The sequence below is a fragment of the Furipterus horrens genome, unplaced genomic scaffold (genome assembly GCF_987537825.1).
Source record: "Furipterus horrens unplaced genomic scaffold, mFurHor1.1.pri manual_scaffold_9, whole genome shotgun sequence".
NCBI classification, from domain to species: domain Eukaryota; kingdom Metazoa; phylum Chordata; class Mammalia; order Chiroptera; family Furipteridae; genus Furipterus; species Furipterus horrens.
Genome location: NW_028327179.1, coordinates 706085 through 720179, shown reverse-complemented (window position 1 = coordinate 720179; position 14095 = coordinate 706085).

Below are 14095 nucleotides of genomic sequence, written 5' to 3'. Positions count from 1 at the left end.
TCTGTCACTCCTGGAAATTCCCCTTGGAGCGCTCCGGTGCGTTTTTCCGTGTAGAGCCGCTCAACACGCCAGTCACTTGTCTCAACACAACTTGTACCAGAATAACTGCAATAAACACTTTGTCTAAAAATAATCCTTCAAAGGCAGGCTGATGCGAGACACGCTTATGCTTCTAATACGTTCCCTCGTCTGCACTCTGTCCTGTGTCACGGGTTGCACCGACTGCCACAGGACTCTGTCATCAGCTTACCCTAGATGTTGTGGGTCTCAGGCCCGACACAGCGACGCTGCTGGGACGGGCAGGAGAGGGCCTTTGACGGCAGGAGCGAGGACAGCGCGCCACACGGTTTGTGTGACCGCTGAGGTTGGACAGGGAATGTGTCTCGGCTACGGGATGCTCTCTCGATAGCGCAGCACAAACTGGGCGCTTTTCTGGATGGTGATAAGATTCACCACGGAACATTATGGGTCCAAATGTCCGTTCCTAGAAACAGTGGCTGATGACAGTGCAGAAGGACACGTGACTTCGTTATTCATGTTCATTTCAGGACAGGCCCTATGTATTGAGATGCAGAAAAAGTGACGTTCGATTTCGCCTCCTGCCCAAGATTTCAGGCAGAGCTATAGAGCAGTTTCATCCACATCACACCATTCCATAAATATTCCTCCAAAACATCAAAAATCATGGTCATCCCTACCATCCATCCCACGTTTCAGTGGGTGCTAAAAGAAGGACCCTCAGAACGGGCGTGTGTCTTGGCCCAGGGGGCACGCACCTCGAGGTGAAAAGGCAGCAGAACCCTCCGCAGTGAGACGGAGCATCATCTACGTGGGTGACTCAGCCCCGGCCGTTCCACTGCTCTCAGGGTTTCTGGGGAAACAACACCCGGCAGACAGTTGCACCCGCTGGTGTGTTTCGGCATGACTGATCACCACGCTCAGTCACGGCTCCCAGGGCAGGGTGCTCTGCTGGACCGCGTGGGCGATGGGCCAGTCAGCACTGTCGTTGCCCGCGGCTTTGCTGAGAACTGCTCACAACGCGTGGCAACACGGGAGAGTGAGCGAGCTTTTTTCCCAAGAGATCCATCTGTAAGGATCTCACAGAAGGACGCTACCGTCTGCAGCGAACTCCTTGTGCACGGGTTCCGTGGCCTCCTAGAGTCATAGGGAACCCAAGAGGTCACCGAATTTACAAGTTTCCAGAAGTTCCTTCCGGGGAGTTCCCTTACTTATCCTCCTCTGCTTCAGAGATGGTGCAGAGTGGATCCATTCAGAGACACTAACTATAAATAATAAATAAAATAATGTCTCTTTTTTACCTGTCAGGTGAGTCACTCACAACGAAAGAGGCCCCTAATGGGAACCGCGTGGCCAGTGCTGACAGTGTCTGTGCGCGTGTGGCATCAAGGGGCAGACCTGCCTGCCTGTCCCATGAGCTGAAGGACACTGACAGGAGGGATGGGCAGAGTCTTGTCCACAAAGGGGACGCTGCCCCCTGAGGACCTGCCGCGGGCGCCGTGGAGAAGCCAGACCAGGGCTGGGCAGTCAGTCCCTTCCGGTGTGTAAGGGGCCACCGATGAGCTCACCATGAGCAGCTCGTGATGGGAAGATAGCTTTTCAGGGGCACGTGTGTCACCTTCCAGGTTTGGGACACGGGATCCTTTGTTCTGGTCCTGCAGGTCTCGGCCCGTCCCCTGAGAGGTCACCGTCATCCTCACTTGCATTGCGGAGTTGGTGCCTGGCCGGGGACACGCCTCCCCGATCCAGTTCTGCTGCCACGTGGTGATGTGGACACAAAGTGGTGAGGAACCCCACGCTCAGCCCCACCCGAGGTCACCCAGCCCCAAAGTGGCCCCAAGGGAAGCAGGCGTGTGACTTCACAGCTCAGCACTCCTTTGCCTCAAAAAAAGGACCCATTCTGAACATTTGAATTTGTGCCATGGGGGTCACTCTGTCCCCAAGAATGCTGGGACCCCCGTTAACTCTCAGCAGGGACCCCCGTGGGAGAGGTGATCTAGAATCCCCGTTGTCCCCACCCCCGGCCTGAGTTCCAGTCGCCGTGGGAGGAGCTCTGAGCTCCAGCCTGGGCCTCTGTTTGCCCACAACCGGCCACTTTCCCAGAATTTATAACTCAACAGCGCATTTCTCCACTCTGGTTGTAACGAGGGACAAATTAGTTTCTAACTCAATTTGTAGTCCACGGAAAAAATAGCCTATGGCTGGTTTTCAAATATAAAAATAAGAAACAAAATTTCCATGACGATATGGAATGAAAAGAAGGTAATTTGCTGTGCTAATGAAATTGGACACGTCCCCCGTTTCCCGCGGGATCGAGTGCTCATTCGGTTTATTGTTCCTCTAACGTCTGGACGAGGCGAGGTCGGGCCCAGGGCCTCCTCCAGCGCAGGGTCCTGGCCGCGCCCTCGGGGACCAGCCCCTTCCCCGGGAAAGATGGAGATGACATCTTCCTGTCAGCTTCCCCGGGGGCTTGTCATAAGCGCCACATGACCTCAGAAACACATGAGGGTCCTGTCCCCTAGTTCACTGTCCCGGGTGCTATTCCAGACAAGGGCGGATGCTACAGACCCGTCACCTAGCATCGTGGCCACACACGCCCAGTGTCTGCTGGGAGTCTCAGCAAAACCACAGCCAGTGTGGGCGTGGACGCTCTTCAGAGCTGCAGTTCCTTTATTTTTTTAAGTGTATTTTATTGATTATGTGGTTACAGTATCCCAATTTTTTCCTCTTTGCTCCCCTCCATCAGGTACCCCTCTTTCCCCCAGCAATCCCACCCCTCTTAGTTCATGTCCATGGATCGTGCATATAAGTTCTTTGGCTTCACCCTTTCCTATACTATTCTTAACATCCCCCTGTCTATTTTGTACCAACCAATTATGCTTCTTAGTCCTGCACCATTTCCCCACTTCTCCCCCTTCCCCCTCCCAACTGATAACCCTCCAAGTGATCCTATACCTATGATTCTGTTCCTACTCTGGTTTGCTTAGTGGGATTTTGTTTTTATTTTTTAGATTCAGTTGTTGATAGTTGTGAGTTCATTGTCATTTTAATGTTCATAGTTTTGATCTTCTGTTTCTTAAGTAAGTCCCTTTAACGTTTCATATAATAATGACTTGGTGATGATGAGCTCCTTTAGCTTTACCTTGTCTGGGAAGCACTTCATCTGCCCTTCCATTCTAAATGATAGCTTTGCTGGATAGAGTAGCCTTGGTTGTAGGTCCTTGCTTTTCATCACATTGAATACTTCCTGCCAGTCCCTTGTTGCCTGCAAACTTTCTTTTGAGAAATCAGCTGATAATCTTACAGGCACCCCTTTGTAGGTAACTCTCTGCTTTTCTCTTGCTGCTTTTAAGGTTCTCTCTTTACCTTTCACCTTTGGCATTTTAATTATGATGTGTCTTGGTGTGTCCTCTTTGGGTCTAGCTTGTTTGGGACTCTCTGTGCTTCCTGCACTTGTATGTCTATTTCCTTTGTCAAATTTGGGGTGTTTTCCTCCATTATTTTTTCACATAAGCTTTCAATTTCTTGCTCTCCCTCTTCTCCTTCTGGCACCCCTATGATTCAGATGTTGGCACGTTTAAAGTTGTCCCAGAGGTTCCTAAGCCTCTCCCCATTTTTTTCAATCTTGTTTCCTCCTTCTGTACTGGTTGACTGTTTTTTTTCTTCCTTATGTTCCAAATCATTGATTGAACCCTGGTTTCCTTCCCTTCACCATTGGTTTTGTGTGGATTTTCCTTCATTTCACTTAGCATAGCCTTCACTTCTTCCCTTATGTGTTTGCCATACTTAAGCATATATGTCAAGCCTGTGAGCATCTTTATCACCAGTCTTTTAAATTCTGCATCTATTAGGTTGGCTATCTCCTCGTCACTTAGTTATCCCACTGGAACCTTGACCCATTCCCCCTTTTGGGCCATACTTCTCTGTCTCCTCATTCTGACAGACTCCTGTGTTTGTTTGCTCCTGTGTCTTAGGTAGAGCTGTCACACCTGTTACGTTGTAAGGGGTGGAGCCTTAGGTTTTCATCAGTACCGGGAGGCCCGTTTCACCACGTTGTAGTGCTGGGGGGGGGGGGGGGGGGGCAGGGGGTCTGAGAGGGAACAATGCCACTTGCTCAGCACTCACCCTTTTCCAGGCACCTCTCCCACTTCCATATGGAACTGGTGCCCCTCTAGCTGCTGCCCTGGCCGTCGTTCCCAGAGTGGGTGGGTCTGTGGACATTCTAGGACCATGGGGCCCCTTAAACAAGCGGACTCTGCTGAGAGACCAGCAGTTTCTGCCTCCACCCCAACCCCCACTGGTCTGCACAGTCAGAAGCAATGAGGCTTGATTTTCCCCGGCGCTGGGACCGTGAGCTGCGTGGTCTGGTGAGGAGCTGGGAGTGCTCCCCAGGTGTCCCTCCTGACTTTTGAAGACGTGTGGCTGCACTTTCCTCTGGCCTGCTGCTGCTGCCACTGCTGCCGCCACCACACCACGTCCTCTCCGCCCCGGCTCTGCCCCTCCTACATGTCTGGGTGAGTATTTCTTCTTTATATCTTTGTTTGTTGAACTTCCATGCAGTTTGATTTTCCGGAACTTCTGGTTATTTCTGGTTTTGAGGTGGTTGTGTTCCTTCTTAGTTGTGGAGGGAGACACAGCATGTCTGTCTGGGCCTCCATCGTGGCCGGAAGCCCAGAGCAGCGCTTTCTGATCACCACGACAGTAGAGCTCAGCTTCAGAAATTTAAAAAAAAAGATAAACAAGGAAATAAAAATGGCTCACACTCTACAGCGCAGATATAACTTTAACAGTGTAGTTGGGAGCTTTTCTTGGGCATAGTTGTCGTATTTTATGCTATGGTACTGGTTTTATACTGACGCTCCCAAGAAACTGGAAGAGGGGGGTTTGCGTACGTCCTCTAGGAGTGTGGAACCTTTTGCTGAAAGTATTTTAAGGGACCATCCTGTTTGATGGTCATGATGGACACGAGTGGGAATTGAAAGAAGAGGGAGGACAAGGGGGGGGGAGCACCGGGGCGACGCAGCCGCTGCCTGAGCTCCACCGCGGGGGATGCCGACCCACATTCAGGCGGCAGCAGCTAGGCGCTCCTCTCGCCGAAATGAGGAGGACGCGCGGGGGGCAGGGCAGCTGCCTGTCCAAGGGCCTGTGGGCCCCAGAGGGGCAGTGGCGTCGGTAGGACCTGCCGCCGGCCTTGCTTCCTGGAGGATGTCACAGTGGCTGATGGAGGAAAAGGAAGGTCCTTGAAAATGACTGCTCTGTGCTTTTCCTGGGTCTTCTGCTACCTCCTGTAAAATTAACTTATTTGCATTAAAATTAGTAACCCTTTTGGACTCCCCTACGCGATATTTTTCAAACTGCATTTCTCAATTCACAACTGGTATTTAGCACAATGAGTCTGCCGTGTGTGTGTGTGTGTGTGTGTGTGTGTGTGTGTCTTCATATTTGGAGGGAAGGCATTCAAAGTCGCATACTTGGTACTCAGTATAGTCTATGGCAACAGAATGCAGAAATATCCACAGTCGCGTGGCTTTTTAAAGTAAAGCTTAGTGAAAACTTAGAGAGGAAACAGTAAACCAACCCACGCTGGCTAAACTTCTACCACACAGCAGGCGGTCTGCCAGAGCTTACGCAAGTAGGGAATTAAGGAGTTTTTTTTACATATTGACTTTTTTTACGAATCAAAAAGGCAGATGAGCTGAAAACGCCTCCCGTTCGCGAGGCACGGCCGACCTCATCGCGCTGCTCCATCGTCTCGCTTTTGCCACAGGACAAAGCGACACTTTGGTGTCACTCGTAACAAATGTTTCGGTGTTAGTAACAATTCAGGACTTCTCGTCCAGCTTTCTACTCCTTCTCGATCTGCCCTTTAACCAGAATATCCTTCACACCATAGTGTTTTCCTGTGTTTCAACTTATTACTTCTTTTATTCCAGAAGGTTTTATAGATAAACATATACATAGATCAACTTTATTTTAAAACTATGTGTGATTTTTGTTGCTTCCGTGCTGAGACGATATTTCACTGCCAGTGTGTTTTCTGGTGGATTTTAAAACAGATGCCATTGCAGTCCTCTTTTCTTGACATGGGTGCTTCCCACGTTGTTTGGAGTGCAGGGCAGGCTTGTTTTCTGCATTAACTTCCAAGTCTGACGTGGACCCGTTTCTTAGTGACCTGCAGTGCGCGTTGCTATGGAAGGGTTTTATATTTTTCTTGTCGCCCCAGATGGCGCCGGCCTCAGCTGCTCGTCTCTTCTCGAGAGGCCGGTCACACAAGGGGGCCCTACCTTCTCCTCGTCTGTCGATTCCCTGCAAAACCTCAATGTGGAAAACGAATTCGTGGTGGGATTTGAGGGACGTTCTCTTCACTCATACCTGCTGAATGGAGTCCTGACTTTCGCAGGTCGCAAAAACTCCCGGAGGAACATGTCACAGATCGAAATGATCGTTCATGTGCATTAGCTCATTTTATTGTCACAGAACCTGCGGGAGCCGGCCAGTGGCCATCCGTCACCCCACGGAGCTGTCAGTGAAGCTGACTGACAGTTTGCCCAACATCCTCAAAATAATACCCACCACGCCACACTTGGGCACAAATGTCTCCTGACTCTGGAAGTGTTCTTCTCTGGGACAATTCAGGTTAAAGATGGTAAATTTTAGTTTCCACTTTTGAAACCCCAAAACTGTGGTGAGTTTTTGTCTCCTTAGCAATATAAGAGCACACTTACTAGGTCTCTCGTGTGCCTGTTATTCTACATGGAAACTTCATGGCTCAGGTGTTTCCAATCATGTAAGATGAATGCTGATCTCAGACTCGGGCAGATGAAGTGTTAGAGCCTGTGCCCCAAATTCTCCAGCACTTAGGAAATCAATGTGTCAGCCGCCTCCTGAGAGGCTCGTGCCTCTGATGTCCCCACTCGGCCACCAGCACGCAGGTATCCATCCTGAGAGCGGCCAGGCCTGCGCCCCTTCACTAACCAGTGCCCACCCTCCTGCCTTCTCTCCAGCTGGCGCCTGGGCGGGCACCAAGCAGCGCCACAAAGGCCAGGGTGGGGACGTAACGCACTCGGAACAACGGCTCTGGGGTCTGGCACTGCAGCAGCATGAGATGCACAGGAGGGGGGACTATCGGGGTCGCAAACACACCCCCGCAGCCAGCGCCACGGTGCTGGCTCTCCTCCGGGATATACATTTCCTTTCCCAGCCAGCGCTTCCCTGGCCAGGACTACGTACGATGGTGAGGACCCGCTCACAGGGCCAGAGGCCAGCATGTGTCCCGCACCATCCCAGCAAGGACAAGGGCAGCCCCAGGCATGGCTGAGCCAGTGATCTCAGACGAGACCACAGGGAAGAGGGCAGGGTGTGGGTCTCACAACGCAAGTCACCACCATGACTCCAAGTCCAGCCTTCAAGGCTCTTGTTAACATAGGAAATGTCAAATGAGGTGTGACAGCCGGCTCGGTGACCAAGGACGGAACATGGGGCCCACGTGGGAGTAAGTGCGGTAGGAGGAGGGGCGGCAGCAGGGCTGCGTGTGAGGATGGGGCTCCTCTCTGAACTCGCTATACGATCTCGCCTTAAAGCCTTCCAACAAGTAAGGGAAACAAGATCTTCCAGGTGATCCATTTGGGTGGAGAGGTGAAAAGATGGGGAGTCGGGGCTCCTAAGCTGGGAGAGCGGTCCCGCCTCTGCTAGGAAGACCTGGCTCCACATGCACATGCTTAGCTTCCGTGTGGCGTGAGGCTACCTGTGGTCCCTCATCCTTGCATCGTCCCTGTGGCCCGAGCGTCACGGGGAGCACAGACAGGTCCTTGACCTCCCCCCTTCCGAAGGCACAGCTGATCGTCCCCTTCCCTCTGGGCCGCGCAACGCCGCTCCTCCAGTGGCCGAGTGCCCTCGTGGAAACTCTGACGGGGCTGGAAAGTGCCCAGGGACAGGCAGCGGGCGATATAGAAGCCAGATGTGCGTCGTCTAGACAGCGAAGATCATGACCGAAGCCCGATCCACAAACCAAGCCTCCGCTGTGCTTCAGCCCACGCTTCCGGCCGCGCGGCGGGGGGGAAGACGTCCTGCCAACCCCTCCCCGCCCCCATCCTCACGGCCACGAGCCGGGAGGTCTGTTTGGGCCTCCAGCACAACTGCCCAAATGGAATTTAACCTCCGCACTGCAGCCTGTTGTCAAAGGAATGAGCGGCTCTTCAGGAACAAGGGGAAGAAGCAGCTGCGTGAGGGAGGCGTGGGCCCTGAGCACGGACGCTGGAACGTTCTCTGGGGCTGAGTCAGGCGCTACGGTAGGTCTGGGGGTTCCGTGATTGCTGCCGCCCTGCGGGCCTCCTCTCCCGGCACCAGGCTGTCGAGGGGATCCTGGGACACGTCCGTAAAACCCAGAGTCTGCGATTCTGTGGAAGAGTCCAGGTTTGTTGAGAATTAAGAGGGACCTGTGGTCGGGACCAGACGAGAGTCCCACCGTGACACACCTGGCTGTGCTGACGTCAACAAGACAATTCCGGCTCTACAGCTGCTTTGTCAGTGGTCAATGGGGAGTCTTCCTAACGTAGAGAAGAGGTCTGTTTTATCGGATGTCCACGTGTCTTTTTCTCAGTTAAGACTCCTAACAGCCCTGCCCACAGGTAATGAGCGTCTGCATGTCCCAGGGAAGGAAACTGAGCTCAGAGATGACAAAGGCACGCTGTCCTGCGAAGTGACCAGATGACAGCGTGCACATGGGAGCCGGGCGGCGTTTCCTCGGGGCGGATGATTCTGAGCCAGTGTCTCCGCCCTCCTTCCTCTGGGGATGAGCTGAGCGTGCAGGAGGCAGAAAAAGCACAGCCGTCCCCGCTGACTTAAAGCCTGGACATTTGTCTGCACTGCGGTCTTGGACGCAGCTTGGTTTGGCTTCAGGAAACAAAAACACTCGCGTGAGTGGTTTCAGGAGATGGAGGGCACAGTGTTCCCTCCCTTGTCATGGGTGTTACGTCCTAGACCCCCCGCGATAGGTGAAAATCCGCGAAGTAGGAACCTGACATTTACTTTAGTATTTATATATTTTTTAAGGCTTTATAAACCCATCCCATACACTTATAAACTGTTCCCAGTCCCTTATTAACCTTTCCCACACTTTTATAAACACTATTTAAGTTCTTAAACATATTCTACCTTCTTAAACCTATGTAACTTTAACAACATACGTATACAGTGCCGCAAAACCCCGCGATAGAGTGAAAAATCTGCAACAAGTAATTAAATATAATATTTTTAAAAATCCAGCGATACAGTGAGGCCGCGGTCAGTGAACCACGATACGGAGAGGGACGGCTGTACTGCCTCTCGCACAAGAGAAGCCTGGGGCGGACGTCCAGTGCCGGGGGCAGCCTGCAGCCACGCTGGCAGGGTGGCACCTCCTGTCCTGGGAACATGGCTTTCTGCCTCTTATTCCTTCTAATGCACCACGTCCTCCGGATGGCGGGGGACACCCCGGCTTTCTGCGGGCGCTCCAGGGAGGGAGAAGGAGCGAGGGCAGAGCAGCGCCTGTGCCGCTGGGGAAGGGCCCTCGGAGAATCCCTGCAGGCCCCCCGAACGCCGTGGCCTTGCGTTCCTCTGGTGACACTAGAAGGGGACAAAGAAGTGCTGCCATTTAGGTGGCAGTCTGCGGGGGATGCATGACAGCCGCGTGCTGTGGGGACCGCAGCCTGTCTGTGGCCGTCCCTGGGGTCCCGGGAGTGAGTCCCTGTGAACCCGGGACCAGAATGTTCCTTTACAGCCAAAGATGGGCAAGCGCAGGTGCTGAGGTCAGACGCAGCCCGGCCTCCGTGTCAGGGAACCCACTCCTGAAGCACGCTTGTTATTTTTAGGTTCTGCTCCCTCCGGGCGCGCCCGGCTGACTCAGGGTTCCCTGAAAGTATCAGTAGATCAGTATCAGCAAGTTTTAATATAAATGGTTACAAATTACACAGCCCGTAACCTGCCAAGCTTGTTCAGGGGGCAACTTTATCCTCGGGATTCCCGGGTGACACATTTAAGGAAAAAGTGACTAATCTGCTCATTCGTTCAGCTGGACAATCTTCTTGTTTCTTGAGAAAAGAAGCCATGGCGGTGGGCGTGGGGCACAGAATGTCAAGGCCCAGGGGCCCGTGGCACCTGTGGCTGGGCATCGCAGTATGACGGGCAAGGACACACATGCAGGCCGTGACACATGCTGCCCCCGCGATTCCCTGGGGACCACTGCCCACCCCCACCAGCCCCCTGCAGTCCCCATGACGGACGTCACGCAGGCACCTGCGCACCTGCTGGGCATGCCGGGCGCTGCCCGCGCCTGGGCCTGGGCAACGCTCTGCTCCGCCCGTCGGGCAGGGCAGGCTGAGTAATGGCCTGGCACCGGTGCCACTGGGCGCGGCGGCTGCACTGGCCTCAAGCGGGAGGCAGCTCTGCAGGTGAAATCCACACGCGCGTCATGCCCTGGGGCAGCAGGGCTGTTCCCGCAGCAGCTGGGACCGCAGGGCGTGGGCGGGGCCGCTCCCCCTGAGCCGCCTGGAGTCTGGAGTCTTCTGTGCCCAGCCAGGTGTCCTTGGAAGCAGAGCCCCCCTTCCAGTGTCACCGAGAGGGAGGAACAGTCCCCGTGCCACATGGCCGGTGGCCGCTGAAGGCCGTGCCTCATGTCCTCCCGTGGGGGGTGACAAGGCTCGGCTCACAGGCTGGGCTCCAAGTTCAGTCGGAGCCACAGCTGGCAGAAAGGCGACGCGGGACATCCTCCCTGTCCCCAGTCCCAGGTGTGAAGGCGAGCTTTCCTCTGGGAAGTCACCTCGTCCCAGAGCCGAAGGCCATTGCTCTCCCAGCACCAGCGGGGGACAAGGTGGCCCTGCTCGGTGTCCTGCAGCACAGACTTCCCACGAAGTGCAGCCCTTCACCGAGGACGGGACCGCCTGCTCCGTCCCACCAGCGCCCCTGCAGGTGCAGCCACGGGGGGTGCTGTCTGTGGGGAAGTCCAGACAGCAGTGGGCCTGAGGAAGGGCCAGTCTGGCTGCCTCGTCCCCGCCTGTGGGCGGTCCTAAGCGCCATCAGCGCGCTCCCCCCAGAATACATCGCTGGCCCCGTGGTGGGGCGGGCAGCGCTCCCGCGGGCTCCGTCTCCCAGAGCAGGCTCGCGGGCTCAGCCACGCTGGCAGGTCGCCCTGACCGCCTCGGGTCGGCTGGGCCCCCACCGCCCACCGCTGTGGGCCGGCGGTGTGGCGACGGGAACTGCAGAGGGTCACCTGCCCTACCTGGAGTTTGTCGCCGCCGGGTCCCTGGGGTCCTGACATGGGTTTAAAACGTAGTGCCAGAGTGAAGCCGGACGCCAGAGCTGACGTGACCGCACTGATCAGTAAGAGCTCCTTGTGGCTCACGTCTTACATACCCTCCTGGATTTGATGAACGGATGGTAAACGAAGTGTATTCTTTTTAAATGGTTAACTTTTTATCATTAAAGGATGAATCTAGAAAATAATAATTCCGTAGCTCTTCCTAAAAACGACCTGGTCCTACGTGGAGGGGACGGCTAAAAACCCGTCTGCTCAGCTGTCTCACGGGGAAGGGGCGCCGGTGCGGTGCAGTCAAGGCGCATTTAATCGCGACCTGGCGCACAGGACCGCGCGGGAATGTGGCGAACAGCAGGGCTCCAGCCTCGGCTCTTTGACCCCACAAAAAGCGTTTCAGCTCCCCGGAACTAACCCTAAAAAACAGAGCAGCACCTGGAAATAAAGGCGATGGTTGGATACCATCTCTGTCCGTGCCCTGGATTCCCGGCCCCCGGGTCCCAGCTCCGCCATTTCCCTGCGTGAGCCGGGAGGGTCGCACGACGCTCAGAGCCGGGGTCCCCATCGGGGTTCTCTGAGACGATGCTCCCGCAGGTGGCCGAGAACGCCCACTGCCTGTGTCACATCAATACTGTCAACGTGCTGGTGGCAGGCCCGGTGACAGGCTCCGTGGACAGGGCACGGGAGTCTGGGGAGATCCCTGCTTTGTGTCTCGTGGTGCGGCCCCGCCTTCTGAACGAGGCACGCAGGAGGCGAGGCTGAGGTTCCCTCGGGCAGACAGAAACCTCACGGCGTGTAAATCGTGCCAATGTCCCGGCTGAGAAACGTGTGAGGTGGCTTTCTGCTGTCATGTTCCTACAGGCGAAATGTCATTGCAGACTAATTGGTTTTATCCAGCTGCTCTAACAACACGCACGTGTCTGATCCCGTGGCGCCTCGCACGCACACGGCAGGCTGTGGGAGGGGCAGCGCTGGAAGGGTTCAGACGTCGGGACTGTGCCTTCAGTCCCAGAGAGCAGGCGGTGGGGACCCTCGTGACCCAGGCATTTGCAGCTCCGTGTCCACCTGCGGAGGCAGCTCCCTCCCTCAGGCACACCTGTGGGGCGTTGGGGATGAGCCCCGCCCACCTGCCTGGGGCCCCCCCTGCACACCTGCCTGGGGTTCCGCACACCCGGCGGGTTCCTGCACTAAAGTGCGGACTGTGACTTCGCTAGGTCATTTTTTTCTGAAGTTACATTTCTCTGGAAATAGTTCCAATGTTGTTGTTGTCTTAACAGTGCGTTCGAGGCTCCCCAGAGTCCTCTTATCGCGCAGAAACACTGCATGTCCCGTCAGCTGCCCCTGCCCGGCCCACTCATCACGCCCCGGGGCGAGGAGGAGCCCCGGTGCCGTCGGGACCTGTCCCCAGCCGCTGGGCGCTGCAGGGCCTAAGTGCAGAGCAGCCCTTCTAGAAGAGAAGGCAGAGGGTCTTCCTGAGCTCGGGCCAGGAAGGGAGTTCTGGGAAGCAGCCCCAAACACACAATTCATAAAATAACTGACAAATGGGACTTATCAACATTAAAAACATCAGCTATTCTGTCAAATGAGCTTTGAAAAAGGAAAAGATAAAATGAGCTAAACTCTGAGTTTAAAGATTGAAAAAGCCACAGACAAGGAGACAATATTAATAAATAATATGTTTCAGGAAGACATTGAACCAGGGATCTAAAAAGAAATTTCAATTCACCGTAACCAAACAAACAAATTCACTTAAAAAGTGGCCAAAATATATGAACGGACACTTTATCAACCGAGAGGCCCAGATAACAGACATGAGGACAGGTGTTCGATGTCGTCAGTCATTGGAAGGTTAAACTGGAAAGACTGGCCACGTCCAGTGTCGATAAGAACAGGGGAGGACCTGCTGACAGACGCGGGAGATGGAACAGCCACTTGGGCGGCGTCCCCGCCCTGACTCGCCCCTTGACTGTGGGCCCCGCTTTGTCTGGAGGTCAGCCCGGACAGCGGGCCCACACCGGAGCTGTCCCCGGCGTGGGTCTCTCTCTCCAGCATGGAAGCCAACTTGCGATCCACGCTGCGCTACCATCGCTTCAAGTATTTTAGGAAGAACACAGAATTTTTTCTGAGCGAGAAGTTTTGTCTAACATCAGTGCAGAAAGCATTCTTCCGCTGGCTCCTGACTCACCACGTCCACATCACGCAGACACAAGCTGTTGGTGCCGAGACCCGCGTCCCAGCCGGCAGGGGAGGTGGGGCCCTGCGGGAGGCAGGAAGCCTACCTCCGCGGGCAGCGGGGCTCTTGGAGCTCGGGGGGCTGGACGATGGACATCAGACTATTCTTATGGATTTCTCGGGCTAGTCTATGCGAATAAGCGTGGCGGGTGCAAACAGGGATGGTTTTATTTCCTGCTTCCTGCTGTGTGTGCCTTTGTGTCATTTCTTGCCTTGTTTGACTGAACTCCAGCGCTGTGTGGAATGGGCGCACGCAAAGCCATCCTCGCTTTGTCCCAGTGAGTCTGGCTGCTGTCCCAGAGCCCCAGAGACAAGGCGGCTCATCAGCACCAGAAGTTGACTCTCCTCAGCTCGGAGGTCCAGGATCAAGGTGCTGGCATGGTGGGATCCGGGGAGACGCGTCTTCCAGGCTGGAGACGGCTGTTCTGCTCTGTCTTCAGCAGGCGGTGCGTGTAAGCTGGCGCATCTCCCATAAGGGTGCTGATCTCGTTCAGGAGGCCCCACCCCCATGACCCATGGACCTCCCAGAGGCCCCGCTCCAGACACTGTCACACGGGG